Source organism: Rhinolophus hipposideros (assembly GCF_964194185.1).
Source record: "Rhinolophus hipposideros genome assembly, chromosome: 8".
Classification (NCBI taxonomy): Eukaryota; Metazoa; Chordata; class Mammalia; order Chiroptera; family Rhinolophidae; genus Rhinolophus; species Rhinolophus hipposideros.
In genome coordinates this window covers 40,449,288-40,460,923 of record NC_138054.1, presented here as the reverse complement: position 1 = coordinate 40,460,923, position 11,636 = coordinate 40,449,288, and the positions used below count along the sequence as shown (strand labels likewise).

General features: G+C 40.2%; 1 pseudogene across 1 annotated transcript; it reads left to right on the top strand.

Annotated features, from left to right (window-relative positions):
* Nucleotides 1-10,883: 10,883 nt before the first annotated feature.
* LOC308500629 (peptidyl-prolyl cis-trans isomerase NIMA-interacting 4-like) lies at nucleotides 10,884-11,267 on the top strand (annotated as a pseudogene). The gene has a single exon. The product of its transcript is annotated as a peptidyl-prolyl cis-trans isomerase NIMA-interacting 4-like (transcript).
* Nucleotides 11,268-11,636: the final 369 nt, after the last annotated feature.

Genomic DNA, 11,636 nt, shown 5'->3' with positions numbered 1-11,636 from the left:
ATGATTCAGTTCTCATGAACAGTCCTCTCTTTATTATCAAAATGAAAGCGTAACAGAATGATGTATGTAAAATGTAAACTGGATCACGTGATTCCCAGGTTTAAATCCCTTCCATTGCTTTGCTAAGAGAATCCAAACTCCTTGCCACAGGCCCTGCAAGATCTGGCTCCTGTCAACCTCCCTACTTTTCTCTGGTGTCACTCTTCTTCCTGCATACCATGTGTTAGCTATCTAGGCCTTCTTTTGGTTTCTGAAATGCACCAAGTCCTTCCCCACCCCAGGCTGTGACACATATCGTCCCTCAGCTTAGAGTGCTCTTTATCCATTTCTCTGCGTGGCTGCCTCTTTCTCAGTCTTCGGGTCTCATCTTAAATGCTGCCCACTCAAAAAAGTCCTCCTTATTCCCTATCCCTAATGGCCTATCTCATTGCTTAGACATTTCAACAACAATACCTGGACATTTCTCTAACAGGTCGTAACACGACAGATTTATCTGGGTATTTATTTCTTTATCATCTATCTATCTCAATCAGTAGATGATGGATACCTGAGGACAGGGAGATCAGCTGTTTGTCCTGCTGTATGTATCCTTGGTACCTCTGGCAGGCAGCAGTCACTCGGTAAATTCTTACTAATAGAGTGGATGCAACAGTGGAAGAACCCAATCAGCATGGCCTGTGCCATGTCTCCTGCCTGTAAGTTTTCTAGCTTTCTATTCCGTCACATGTTGGTATGCTAGCCACATGTAATAAACGTTCCTATAGTTCTTAGTTGGTTTTTAAAGCCCTGCTTCTCCTATCAAGAAGAACATCTTTACCTAGTTTGACTCCCCTTTCTTCAGGCTTTTACTTCAAAAGCTACCGATTTCCTATGCCACCCTTGATGGTCCAGAGAACTAGAGTTTATTCTATGGTCTTCCTTTTAGGCAACTTAGAATTTAATGTCCTCTGTGTTGCAATCTATTTGTTACTTCGATGAAGCTATTGTTAGCCATTGGTAAGGCTGTAAGACTTCCCCAGCCATTTCACTTGTCACCCTCATGCCAGCAAGATGTCTTGGAGTGCTGAGGAATGATTTGAGAGGTTCCTGAAAGCAACCGATTTGGGAGTACCTTGTTTATTTAAAAATTGGTTCCTTACAATATGAATTCATTGAACAATGAGACAAAAAAACAATTTTATTCACACAGGTGAGGGTTTTTTAAATAGCCGGGCAAGAAATTCTTTTTCTATAAGTTCTACTCCCTTAAAAATTGATCACTGTGCCTGTAATACCAACTGTGAAAATTTCTGTCAGGTAATTACAGCTTTTGCTCAAGAAAAAAAATTCTCAAATGTGATGAGGGAGAAGCTAAACTAAACTGTGCAGAGCAGAGATTGGCTAGTATTTGAGCATTCTGTACATGTTTTAAATGTACTTCGTGACATTGTTTTCCATGTAGTATAAACCTTATTTTCAAAATGATTTCTTTAATGGTACTTCTATTTGGAGGGATAAATTATACTGGATAAATGATCCTCTTGTACAAAACAAACCCAGGATAGGTATTCAATATCTTATCCAAGACTCTCTCTCACGTCATGCATTTTGTAAGATAGACCAAAATACTATTTGAAAGAAACACTTCTTCATCATGGCTGAGAGTGATTTTAAAATGGCTATCAGACAACTAAAATCTCTACTTTCTAAAGAAACTCAGTGTTTTCTGCATTAATCTATAAGATGAACGCTAAATTGAAAAATTTGATACATGCTCTTTAAGTACATAAAATCTTCATTTTTATTTAAGTATATTTGAAGCGGATAACAAGTGTTGTGTATTGTACTGTGTCTCTTACAATGATTTCTAGTACTGTCACACAAAAATATCCTTGTTTTTAGTCTAGCTACTATAAAAATACAGCTAGCAACACATAGCTAGTCCAAAAACTAAAAATTCCTTACGACTTTTTGTTCCTCAATGCCCACATGTTCCTAGTCATTTACTGACCCCTTAATCTTCCGAATGCATTTGCAATTCACAGCAGTGTGTGTGTGTTTGTGTGTGTATGTGTGCGCGCGTGCGTGTGTGTGTGTGTGTATGTGTGTGGTGTCTGGTTGGATAATGATGAGCTAAGCTTAATTACACCATTAGTCAGGAGGCCACAGATCTCCTGCTGCCTTCAGGGACTGATTGGAATTTTAAAATACTATTTTCACTTAGTGGAATCTAAATTAAATAAATAAACTCCATTAAAAAAGAAGTGTGGTACCTTCACTGTTAGTTTTTGTCCATTAGTAATTGTGCTAGAGGCCAAGCCCAAAGGGGTACTTAGTTATCTTGTTGCAAACACCTAATAATACTATTTAAAATATGACTGACAAGACTTTTTCTATTGTGCCAGAATATACTTATTTTTTTCAAAGCATCTTCCTTTGGTATACCTCTAATATATTTCTCTGACATTATTCTGTACCTCCCAAATTATTGTTTAATGTAAGTCATTACTATATGATGAATGAGCTTATGTTTTTGTTTACACTTTTATATATTTACTCTAGGGTGACATTTATGGCTGTAGCCAGCCAACGGTTGCAATCTGAAGAAGGCCGAGAGCTAACATGTTCTGTTCTGAGTTATTCCTGGATGAGCTATGAAAAAGGTGAAAAGTTAGAACTTAGAAATCTGACTTTGGGTCCTGAAAAGCTAAAAACATTAAATAAGTCCTTTTAGTATTCCTATATAAATCACACTACTTCTTCATGTAATCAAAGTTATAAATTTGTTTCTATCCTTCCTAATTAAGACCTGAAAAACATGAATTTTAGGTTGCTTATAGAGTCAGAGTTGGATTTGAGGCACCACAGGCCACCCAAGGAAAATCCAGCTGCATCGCATTTGGAGCTGTCCTATCATAGTCTGGAAAAAATGTTCCAATCTTAAAAATGTGTCTAGACCACTTTATTTCATTCCTATGTGATTCTTAGGTGAAAGGGGGGGGAGGTGGGAGACAAATGGGTAAGATGGGGGTGGCAAATGAGCATTCTACATGAAAAGTCTTCTCTAAAAAGAACCCATCAATCTGTAATGAAGCTGATTTACAGTTAAAAAACTAACACGGTTGATCCTGTGTGTACGCCCTTCATCAGTCTGGGGTAGAGAGTTTTGTACACTACCTACAAATGAAAAGCATGCAAAGGGTGTTCCACGATCTCAGGCTTGTTAGAAACAGTGAGTCTTTACAAGAGCTTCGCCCTCCTCTGGGCATGCCCCTCCCTTTACATCCCTGTGCCTCCAGGATCCCGAGAGATTCTAGTGATGGCGGTGTGCCTGGGTCTGCTCTCCCCCGCAGAACTGCCCTCAATTTAGGATACTCCATTCTCCATAATCTCTTATGAAAACTTACCTCCATTCACTTATGACCCTATTAGATAAATTGTTAACATTTCTGTTTAGGGGCAACATGGTCTTGGCTAAAAATGCCTTAGGATCTTATAACCATATAATCTGGGATTTTTGAGGAATGGGACCTCAAAGGCTGTTTTACAGATAAAGAAGCCACATTCCCAGAGAAGCTGTCTGCTTCCCCCAAGGTCACACACTAATTTATAATTTAGCTGGGACTAACATCTATTGTTTCTTAGTTCCTAATCCATTATTTTTAATCTATGGCATCAAGCTGCTTAATGTTTCAGCCTTTTAAGAAAATATTATCATTTAGACATAGGCTTTCTAATCCCTTAACGAGATGAATAAAATGGGGAATTTAGGCTCTGATACACATTCTTAAGATGTAATGTAACCAATCCTCTGAAAATTGTCTTTCTAAAACAAACCTTTACACTCTACACCTTATTTGACTGAATTGGTTTGAATCTCTGCTCATTTGTGGCTGGCAATGCCATCCCTTAATCACAGGAGAGGAGGAACTGCAGGGGTTTCTTCTAAAAGTACTGGCAAGAGTCATTCCCCTGAAAAGCAGTAAAGGAACAGTAACTCTAGTCTTTGGTTAAGTGGGTCCCCTAATAGAGGAAGTAGGGGCAGCCTGGCTATCTCCTTCTGCCATCCCATTAACACATGTGAGTGCGTGAGTGCAAGAGGGTGTCATTAGGGTAAATGGATGTTCGTCTGGGGATTAATGCTGTTAACACTGCTGCCTGCTGATAGTGAGAGAAGGCAATCTCACCCGGTTAGATATTCTCACCACCTGGGAAGTTGAACTGCCCCCAGTTAGCAGAGATTGGCATGATATCAAAAATGAACTTCAAAAAAATTCTTAGCCACAGGGATGTCATAAAGAAAAGGATGCTGAGAAATCTTTAAAGGGAGAAAGATGGGAAAACGCACCAAATTAACATGTGAAACTATCTTACAAACTTGTGAGTACTGTGGAGTGATTGACTTGGTCCTGAAGAAAGTATTGGGTGCAGATGTGAACTATTTTGGCTTTTTCAATGCTCCAATTTATAATTTGTCAAGGTCACCTCGTTTGGGGCTTCAAATTGTTTTCAACTGTTAATCTTTTTCCAAAATATCTCTGTATTACCACTCTTATGAATATATTAGTAAAATATATCTGTGGCATTCTGACACAGGTGGTATACCGGCAGGGTGTGAGCTTGTTTCCCTCAAAATCAACCCTGGAGCTACTGGCCTCAGAGAGAAACAGGAAAAAATAGTGAGGAAATTCCTAAGAAGGAACTATAGAAGCCAGTGTATAGGGTGGCAACAGCCTAAGGCAAAGGTTACTGTGTCACAGCATTCAGAACTGGTTTAGAGAGAGCTTCAAACAACGGCAACTGGACCTGGAGCTGAGCTGAGCCCTCCACAGCTACTATTGAAAGGATAACTACAATTGAAAAGACAACAACTTGCCTTGGAAAAAATCGTGGAAGCACACACTGTTCCTCAATAAAGTCCTGCTCCTCTTCCCTAATTTAAAAAAAAAAAAAATCTATTCTTATCTTGGAATGATCATTATCTGCCCCATCACCAAAGAATCCACAACAGTCTAAGCCACTGCCATAGGGTAATATCAGGGCAGGATAAAAGTCCCGCTGGAATGAAACTATAGTCCCGCGAACCCATTACATGCCCTTGAACCACTCCTCTACTTCTTTCTGCCTAAATGCCCAGAGTTGGTGTGTTATAACCTAAGGGGCCGCCTCTGCCCAGGAATAGAAAGCAGATGCATGCTAACCAAGTTGGTTAACTGGAGTGCCAGTTAACCAAAATATTCTATAGAAATAGGTCCTAATATAAGTGATTACAATAAATTTAAATGAGTTTAATACTACTCAAAAGACAGATTCTCGCACTAGTTTTTTAATTTTAAAAAACGATTCAATAACATGCTATTTACAAGAAGCGCCACTTAAACAAGAGGAGATAGAAAGGATAGGAAAAGGAAATCTAGCAATTATTCAAAATCCCAAAGAAAACTGGAATTGCACTCTTAACATCTAACAAGATAAATCCATGGGGGGAAATCAGAACAGACAAAGAGGGATATTATACCTTGATAAAAGGAATAACAGAGCAAAAAAATTTAGTCATTATGAACAGAAATGCACCTAATAATATAAATATAGCACTGTAGGGAAAAACAGGTAAATCAAAAATTGTAGTTGGAGACTTTAACACATACCTTCTGAAACTGACAGTCAAAAAAATAAGATTAATTTCTAGCTTCTTAATTATATTGCAATAAAACTAGAAGTTAATAAAATTTTCAATCCCATGTCTTAAATCCACAAAGTATGTACTGAATAGCCTTTGGAAACCATAAAAGAACTGACAAAGTATTTAGAATTGAACAGTAAAATTCATACTATATATGAAAATTTGTGGGGCATATCTGAAGCTGCATTTATGTAGAAATTATAACTTTGAATGTATTTATTAGGGCACAAGAAAGATTGAAGAAAAAATACAGCTGAGCAAGAAAGTGGGGAAAAAAAGTCAGAGAAAATAGTGTCCAAAAGGAAGAAGAGCAGAATTCAACTAAACAGAAAATTTAAAAGAAAAAAGAAAGGATCATAACACAAAAACCTTCATATTTTAAAAGATCAATTAAATTGAGTCATTCAGGGGGATTCAGTCAAGATGGTGGACTAGGTAAACACTGCTTGCATCTTCTCAAAACCACATCAAAATTAAAACTAAATCACAGAACAACCATCATTGAGAATCTCCTGAAGTCCAGCTGAATTGAGGCCCTACAACTAAAGACATACAGATGAAGCCAACTCAAAACTGGTAAACATGGCAGAGACACGGAATGTGCTGGTCCCACACGTGTGTGACCATTAAAAATCAGGAAGGATACCTTGGCTGCAGAGGTTCCCTACAGAGGAGCGAGGGGTCCCAATCCCTCCCCAGCTCATGGTTTCAGTGATGGGAAAAAAGTCCCCATAACTTCTGCTCATGAAAACCAGCAGAGATTGTGGTTGAGTGAAATGGAGGGTGGAGGCAGAGTCCCAGGAGATTCTCAAAGTATGGATTCTTCCGTGCATGGACTTACTTGCTGATGAGCTCCAGGGCTGGGACAGCAGCTCAAAAGGGACTTGGAACATATGGGGAGGAACTGAGTTGTAGGGCTTCAGGACGAAGGTAGGAGGGGCAGCTTTCTTTAGGACAGAGGAGCTGGTGGAAGTCAGTGTTTCTTTGTTGAGCCCTCCCTATTCTCAGTGTGCATACAAAGGTGGCCGCCAGATCTGAGTCTCCATTAACCTGGCTAATACGGTTCATTCACCCCACCTAACTTTCAGGCACACCCAAGCAGCGTCCAGTGGCTTTTCCATACAATCCACCTGCCTTGGCTCACGCTGCAGACTTTCCTAAAATCTCTCCAAGTTCACAAAACCCAAACAAGTAGCATCTGGCTTCGGCATGTCCCGTACTTCTGCCTGAGAAGCCCTAAGCCCAGCACGAGCAACTGCTGGCTGTGGTTCACGGTGTGGCCTCTTGAGGCACCTCTAAGCACAAAGCATGTGGCAGCCATCTAAGGATTGCTTTGTGGCTCATTCCAGGTGGCCCTGGGGAGGGCACAAACTGTGGCATAGAATGTGGCCCATGGCAGGGCCCCTTCCAGGAAGCCCTGGGCCTGGCAGTCCCCATGGTCAGCTTCGGACCAAGCCAGACCTTCCTCCAAGAATGACACACCCAAAGGGCAGACTGAGCCGGCACCAGAGCCCTGATAAAGTGAAGCCTGCTCTGTAGGGTCAGCCCCTGCACCACAGCTTCTCCACTGTAGTCACAGCCAGTCCTCATAACCAATCAGCCTGAGGGTCAACCCCTCCCACTGATGTGCAAACAGCAACCAAGGTTCAACTACAAGAGGAGGGCACACACAGCCCACACGAGGGACACATCTGGAGCACCTGGCTCTACTAACCAGGAGACGGTGCCATTGAGCCCCATAGCACACCTACTACATAAGATCACTCTACTAAGACTGGAAGACAAAGCAGCTCTACCTAATACGTAGAAACAAACACAGGGAGGCAGACAAATGGGGCAAAAAAGAAATATGTCCCAAATAAAAGAACAGAACAGAGCTCCAGAAAAAGAACTAAATAGAGACAAGCAATACACAAAGCACAGAGTTCAAAACACTTGTTATAAGGACTTATATTAGACAAAATAAACTTTAAAACAAAGGCTTTTATCAAGAGACAAAAAAAGGGATTCAGTAATCCCACTTCAGGGTATGTATCCAAAATGCTACATCGAAGGATTGTGTGTAACCGTATATTCATTGCAGCATTGTTTATAATAGCCAACATATGAAGGCACCTAGGTGTCTCTGATTGGATGAATGGATAAAAAAGTGGTACATACATACAACGGAATATTACTCAGCCATAAAAAAGAATGAAATCTTGCCATCTGTAACAACATGGAAGAACCTAGAGGGTATTGTGCTGAGTATAGTAAGTCAGACAGAGAAAGACAAATATCATGTGATTTCACTTATGAGTGGAAACTAAAGAACCAAATAAACAAATGAAACAAACATAGATACAGAGAACATTTTGATGGTTGCCAGATGGGAGAGAGGTAGGTGGAAAAGGGAAAGGGATTAAGAAGTACAAACTGGTTGTTACACAGTAGTCATGAGGATGTAGGGTACAGCATAAGGAATATAGACAATAATATAGTAATAACTAGATATGGTGTTAGATGGGTACTAGATCTATCAAGTACCCATAGATAGATAGGAGGGGGTTGGGAGACAGGGTGAAAAAGGTGAAGGGATTAAGAAATACAAATTGATAGCTACAAAATAGTCACGGGAATGTAAAGAAAAGCATAGGAAATATAGTCAATAATATGGTAATTACTATGTATAATGCCAGGTGGGTACTAGACTAGTCAGAAGGATCACTTCTTAAATTATATAAACGTCTAACCACTATGCTGTACACTTGAAATTAATATAATATTGAATGTCAAATAAATAAATTTCTGTATTAAGAAAAAGAAGGTATGGCATGGCCAAATGGTTAGAGCACGAGTTCTTAACAACAAGGTTGCTGGTTCAATTCCCACATGGGATGGTGAGCTGCACCTCCTGCAACTAAGATTGAAACGGCAACTGGACTTGGAGATGAGCTGCGCCCTCCACAACTAGATTGAAGGACAATGACTGATGAGTCCTGGAAAAACACACTATTCCCAAATAAAATAAAATGAGAAAAAAGGTACATATTCACCCAAACAGAAAATAAATTTTTTTGTCATACTGGGTTATCTTACTTTGAGCTTATAAACTATAGACATGGATCAATCCAAAAAAGAAATGGAAAAGAGTTGGGAAGAGAATCAGAAGAGAACCAGAAAAAAGATGAAAAAAAGATGACTAGTAAGGTAAGTATCTGGCTTTTGTATTCAATGTAGACTACTATGTCTTTAGGGTCAGGGGAATAAAAGGAAAGAACAATGTGGAAGTAGGTTTCTGCATCAATGAGACACCCAACCATTTATCAGAATCCGTTTATGCTCAGTCTCCTTCGTGGCCAGCTACCTTTTCCTGCTATCAGGTTCTCAATGGCCGCAGGCCCAAACTGGTTGACCTCCTCCATGTTCAACAGCACTACTGGCACCTGACCTTATTTCCTATCAGAAATGAATCCACAGTTATATTTTCAAAACTAGATTTGGCCTTGTTATTTGCATCTTACTTTGACAATTCCTTACTTTAAAAAACTGAACTTCAGAGTACAGCATTAGGAATAGAGACAGTGAAAATGTAATGGCTCTGTGCAATGTCAGAGAGATAGTAGATGGGGGGAGGGGGGTTGACACAGTGTCGGTGATATACATCATAAATGTCTATTACTTTGTTTTGTGCACCTGAAACTAACAAAAAAAAAAAAAAAGAACAAAACTGAGCTTTGGCTTTGTAATGGCACCCTCCAGTCCCTGCAGCCTGAAAAACCCTTGGGTGATCTGCTTTTTCCTACAGCGAAATGGCCAAGTGTTCCATCACTCAACTTACAAAAAAGCAACTTAGAACGAATCCTTGCTTCAGACGAACATGCACCAAGGTTTTCACTCTACTAGAGCGAATGGATAAAAAAGTAAACAACTATAGCAACAACAACAAAATATGTTAAGGGAAAGAGGGGCAGGCCACAGTGTGGCCGTAAAAAGGCCCATTACCTTCTTGAATAAAATCTGTCCAGGGTCAGCTTCATGGCTGTGCACCAGGTCAATCCCACAGGGTCTCATACTTGGGATCTAATGCTGTGTGCTTGAGGGTTAGTGCTCTGCAGTGGCTGTCTTGAAACTCCCCAGCTCCGGCACAGCACCACTGCCACCCTCTGTCTATGGTACAGTTTGAGTTGGCTGAAGGAGGCTTCGTCGACCTTGTCCAATTGCCCTCCCTGCAGCCCACTGTGTCTTAGGCTGGCAGAGCAGCAATGCATTCAGCAGGTGACTCCGTGGGCTCTCTCCCCCAATCCCACCCAAGTAACAAATGGCTGGACCAGTGCTGGACCCTATCTGCAGTAAATTGGGCAGAAACTGTTTTGTGCAAAGGAGAGACTCTCCCTGTCTGAGGCCTCACGTTCTTATTTTGCCCTGAGCCCTGCAAATGATGTAGCCAGCTCTGCCTAAATCCTCCAGGATCAGTAGTATTAGAGGAAACTTGCGTGGTGGGAGAAAGAAGCTTATCAAGTAACATGACTGTACCTCTGACTTGATCTTTTTCTTGAGGGTCTCTCACTCTGGGTTCTACTGGCGCCATCACACTGGCCTCCAGGGTAGCACACCAGTAAGCCTCTTTATGTCACTTAGTGTAACTGAACCACGCCAGAAATTTCAGATAGGATTTGTTCAACAGTAAAGAAAACAAAAGGAAAAATAAATACAGAATACACCGGGAATATAAATAGCCCATCTGGCAGTGTAAATTAGGTTGTGGTCCTGGGATCGCAGACTTGCTCTTAGGAAAACCATGATTCAACCATTTCACATAACAGCCCGTTCTACTCCTCTTTCCCCCACACAACTTTCCCTTTACTTTTCATTGTTTCAGTCTGGGATAGGATAGGAGAGACCTATCCTAGAATAGAGAGACCCATCTCTTCTTCCCTCATGACTAATACCAGGAATGAAGGCATACTTCAAAGGAAATGCTGCCTTCTCAAACGAATATGTTTTGATGCACTTTGAGCTAAGATGCTGCCTGCCAGGATAGTCATATTTTAATCAAGTACAAAATTATTTCATTTGTATAGTGAGAAATAAATGATATAGTAGCGAAGACATCATTCCTTAATGTTAAAGGTGTTAGGATATTTTTGTTTTCATTTCCAATCTTCTACATTCAAACAATGATGTGTTTGTACAGGTTCCACTAAAAAAGTTACATGGAATTCAAGGGCAAATTTCAAAGATGCCACCCAAAGGAAAAAGTGGTTCTGGAAAAGGCGGGTAAAGGGAAGCCGCCTCTGGGAGTGACAATTCTGACAAGAAGTCTCAAACGTGGTGGCAATTCAGTAAAGGTCAGACACATTGTGTATGACAAACACAGAAAAATCATGGAAGTCATGGAAAAGTTAAAGTCTGGAGTGAGATTCAAAAAAATGGACACACAGTATAGTGAAGACAAAGCCAGGCAAGGGGACAACTTGGGTGGATGACCAGAGGGTTCGTGGTGGGACCATTTCAAGAAGCAGCATTCGCCTTGCCTGTCAGTGGACTGGACAAGCACGTGTTTACAGACCCTCCAGTTAGGATGAAATTTGGATATCATATTATGGCTGAAGGGAGAAAATAAAATTGTATGAAAGACAAAAAAAGTAACATGGATATTAGTGGTAATACAAAGTAACATGTTCAAGCTTCTCTATAGAACCCTGACATTCCACTGTTCCTCAGAGTTTTACCTTATTGTTTTAATTCCTGATTGATTTTTTAAAAAAATGTATGGCCTAATTGTAAGAGTATTTGATTATTTTATTTTTCTATTGGATGTCATAGCTTGCTGATTTTTAAAATTAAATTTATTGGGGGTGACAATGCTTAGTAAAATTACATAAGTTTCAAGTGTACAATTCTGTAATACATCATCTGTATATCACATTATGTGTTCACTACCCAGAATCAGTTATCCTTCCTTCCCTCTTTCCTCCTCATACAATTGGTT